The sequence below is a fragment of the Acomys russatus genome, chromosome 10 (genome assembly GCF_903995435.1).
Source record: "Acomys russatus chromosome 10, mAcoRus1.1, whole genome shotgun sequence".
In the NCBI taxonomy this organism is placed as follows: Eukaryota; Metazoa; Chordata; class Mammalia; order Rodentia; family Muridae; genus Acomys; species Acomys russatus.
Genome location: NC_067146.1, coordinates 65,272,794 through 65,277,639, shown reverse-complemented (window position 1 = coordinate 65,277,639; position 4,846 = coordinate 65,272,794).

Genomic DNA, 4,846 nt, shown 5'->3' with positions numbered 1-4,846 from the left:
CCAAGGAACTTTCTCCACAAGTGACCACATACTCAGTCACAAAACATGTCTCAATAGATACCAAAAAGGAAGAAAAGAAAGAAAAAAAGAAAAGACCCCTCTGCATTATCATACCACATGGATGAAAGCTGGATATTAATAATATCATCAACAACAAAAAGTCTACAAACTCGTGGAGACCAAACAACTCTCTATTGCATGGTACTGGGTCAAGACAGAAGTTAGAAAAAAAAAAAAAGGAAAATAATGGCTTCCTTTAAAATAGTCAACTAAAATAAATGTATAACATATAAAACACACACACACAAACAGACACACCAAAACAAACAAATGAAAAAACAAACAAACAAAACAAAACAAAACAAAAACCGTATCCATACTCATGAGACACAATGGAAGCAGTGCTAAGAGGAAAGATCATAGTACTAAAGGCCTGATAAAAAAAATTGGGGATTTCATACTAGAAACTTAAGAGCACACATGAAACCTCTGAAATAAAAAGAAGCAACACACCCAAGAGGAGTAGACATCAGGAAAATAAATCAAAGTGAGATCTGAGATAAAATTTAAAAAAGAGAGAACAATAGAAAGAATGACTGAAACAAAGGGTTTGTTCTTTGAGAAAATCAAGAAGATAGATATATCCTTATTCAAACTTACTTTAAAAAAACCCAGAGAATATCATAATTAAGAAAATCAGAAATGAAAAGGTGAACATTAGAACAAACATTGAGAAAATTCAAAGAATCATCAGGTTTACAATTATCTCATGCCAACGTATTACACTACTGGAGTAGAAAGTGGAAGCAACGTACACATCCCTCAAACAAAGAATCGTTAAAAAAGAAAGTGGTATATTTACACAATGGAATACTACTCAGCTATTAAAAACAAATGTATCGTGCATTTTGTAGGTACATGGATGGAATTAGAAAATAAACGTCATGAGTGAGGTATCCAAGACTCAGAAAGACAAACATTGTATGTATTTACTTATAAGTGGACACTATCCATAAATTACAGGAAAACCACAATTTACAGACATAAAGATGCCAAGTAACAAGGAGACCCCAAGGGAGGATGCTTGAATCTCCCTCAGAAGGGGGAATAAACTAGACATGTGAAATAAATGGAAGGAATGACCTAGGTGGGATAGGGGGTGGGGAAGGGAGCAGGTGGGGACCACATGTGGGAAAAGGGAGTGTCTAGGAGAGAGAATAGAAATTGGTGAAGGGAGATTTCTAGGACATGTGAAGCTCCCAGGAGTCTATGGGAGGATCACCCAAGCTGAGACTCCTAGCAACTGGGAATATGAAGCCTGAACTTGCCACCTCTTATAGCCAGGTGGAACATCCAGTGGAGGGAGAAGGCACCAAACCACCCACGAAACCTTTGGCCCAAAATTTGTCCTGCCTACAGGATGTGTAGGGATAAAGATGGAACACAGATTAAGGGAATGGTCAACCTGTGACTGGCCCACCTTGAGATCAACACTATGGGAGAGAGCCAACTCCTAATCCTATTAATGATATTCTGATATGATTGCAGATAGAGCTTCATGTTGTAAATCAAACAATATATTGGTTGGTTACTTATACATGCTTTGTGCCACTATTGCTGCAGCACATTTTGCAATCTGGTTATTATTAAGACTGAAGGGGTTTTACTAGGTTGGTGTGTAACTTTCTTTTTAGATAGTGTGCATGGTACCTTCCAGTACCATTAACTCTGATCCACAGAGGTGAAGGCTCTAAATAGTCAGTTGCTTCTATTCTCTGCATTCAGTGTGTTTTGAAAATGTTTTATTCAGAAACAGAGTCTTATCACCAGTTTGTGGAGAGCAAACAAAATCCTTGAAAATACCTTTGTAGCTTCCTATAGAATCCCTTTGACCAACAACTCAATCAGATGTAGTAAATATGGTGATTAGAAATTTAATTAGGGGCTATCCCTGTTATTTGGAAATTTCATTGTTTTGCATTTATATGTATATATATTTAAGACTCTCTTATGGAATTAAATTTCCATATGACCACCTAAAAATTCCTTATTTTTTAGTTGTCCCTACCTCAGTTTCTTGATCCCCTTCTTCCTCCCTTTCAGCCCCCCTCATCCATCCATAATAATCTATTTTCCTTCCTAGGGAAATCCATCTTTTCCATACTCTATACCTAACCTCTGTGGTTATATGGATTATGGGATGCTTATTAATGACTTGATACCTAAAATTCACATATAAGAAATAAAAAATCATGTATTTCTCTCTTGGTTTTTTTTACCTAACTTAGAAGGACTTTTTCCTCATTTTATCATTTTTCAGCAAATTTCACTGCTTTTAATAGCTGGATAATGTTCTATTAGGTAAACGTAGCACATCTTCTTTACCCATCTGTTGATAGATATCTAGGTTGTTAACAATTTCTGGATACTATGAATAAGCAGTGTCTCTATAGTAGCTTGAAGTGTCCTCTGGGTATATGTTGAATAGTGGTATAGTTGCATCTTGAAGTAGATTTATTCCCAACAGGTCGAGGAACCACAATACTGATTTCCACGGTGGATGTACCAGTTTGTGCTCTCAAAAGCTATGCATGATTTTTCTTACTTCTCATCCTTACCAACATGTAGGATAATTTGTATTGTCATTTGTATTATTTATCTTGGTTATTCTATCTGGTATAAGCTTAAATTTCAAAGTACCTTCAATTTGTGTTACATTGATGAGTAGGGATTTTGCCCAGTTCTTTAAATGTTTCTCAGTCATTTGATTTTCCTCTTTAGAGACTTCTCTGCTTAGGTTTGCCCCCACAGTTTTAAATTGTTTTGTTTTGTTGATGTAAAGGCTTTTGAATTCTTTATATATGTATGATATTAGACCTGTACTGGTTAGTTTCTGTCAACATGACACAAGCTAGAGTCATTACAGAAGAAGGAGGCCCAGTAGAGGAAATGCCTCTATAAGATCTATCACAGTGTGTAAGGCATTTTCTCAATTAGTGATCAATGAGGGAGGGTACAGCCTATTATGGGTGGCACCATTCCTGGTTGGTGGTCCTGGGTTTTATACAAAAGCAGGATTAACAAGCCAGGGGAATCAAACCAGAAAATATCACCTCTCCATATACTCGGTGACAGCTCCTGTCTCCAGGATCCTGCCCTATTTGCGTTCCTGTCCTGACTTCTTTGGGCATGAACAGCAATGTAGAAGTGTAAACTGAATAAACCCTTTCTCCTAGGATCTTTCTCTACTGTGGTGATACAGATATAGGCCAGGTTATACCATATTCAAAATAGATAAAGGCAGTTTATTAGGAGACAGCCGTAGGGTATTTAGCAAGCAAGATCTCAACTACCTTTAGAGGCAACCCAGAATTTATAAGTATGTGACCATGAGCAGCAGATTGACAGATGTACATATGAAGCAATGTATATCTGTTGCAGACATGAAGATAAGTCATAAGGCTTTGCTTGACAAAGTTTCAGAGACCTCTGACTGTCCATCATGATCTCTAGATATCCAGAGCAGCTATTGAGGCTTTGATTGACAAATTTCCAAAGATTTCTATCTGATCATCACTGCCCTTAAATATGGTCCACATGTAATTTTGTTGAAAAATCTGCCTTTTTTTCCTGAAGATTTTTTCTCCTTATTTCTCAGCCCTAAGGAAATTCATACAGGGAAAACTTTTTCCCACAGACAATGTTGAAAGAGTGCGCTGGCCCAAAGCTTGAGACAATGATAGAGTTTTCTGCTCTGACTGTGAGCAGCCAAGGAGAAACTACATGAAACAAAGTTAAGACCTTAATATAACAGTATCTGGCTAGATACTGTTACCTGTAGAAAAGTTTCTTTAGAATCTGCTTTGAGAGCAATAGAAGGTGGGCTTGGAACATCATGCTTTACAGATATTTTACAATAAAGGCCTCCTTTGTAGTTAGCCTAGGCTTGGATAGCACACCTGTTGGTTTGGGACTGGGAATAAGTCAAGTTTTTTCTTTATTAGAAAAAATTTAGCTCAAGCTATTTTCCTATGACCATCGTGTAAACACAGTGGCTTTAGCCCAGGGAAATTTATGATCAACCTTTCCAGAGTATTGCTTCAGAAATAATAATCAGGGCCTCGATTTATTTATTTAATTTGTACAGTATTTTGCTGGCATGTTCCTGCATGCCAGAAGAGGACACCAGATCTCATTATAGATGGCTGTGAGCCACCATGTGGTCGACTGGAATTTGAACTCAGGACCTCTGGAAAAGCAGTCAGTGCTCTTAACCTCTGAGCCATCTTTCCATCCTATTGGGACTTTAGGTGAGAGAAGCATGGGAGAATGGGGAAATGCCAAGGGCCACCCTGTTAAGGGAGCTCACTAGGCATGTGGGCTGTCTAGGAGGTGATCTGGTGTTTGCAAGGTCTTATACCATGATGTACCCCAAAACTGCTTCCAGCCTCTGACTTGCTGTCAGGAGCCATTGACTTGGGAAAGTCTAGGAGGCATGAGAGATCTCTGGAGGTGATCTGATATTTGCAAGGTCTGTATTGTGATGTACCCCATAACTGCCTCCAACCTCTGACTACCCTGTCAATTGTGCACTACTGCATCTCTCTGAAATCTGGCATTAGAGCCAGGCATAGTGGCGCATGCCTTTAATCCCAGCACCCAGGGAGGCAGAGGCAGGTGAATCACTGTGAGTCCAAGGCCAGCTTGGTCTACAAAGTGAGTCCAGGACAGCCAGGACTACATTCATGGCCAGCCCGGTCTACAAAGCGAGTCCAGGATAGCCAAGATTACACAGAGAAACCCTGTCTCGAAAAACCAAAAGTAAATACATCTGGCATTGGTGTGA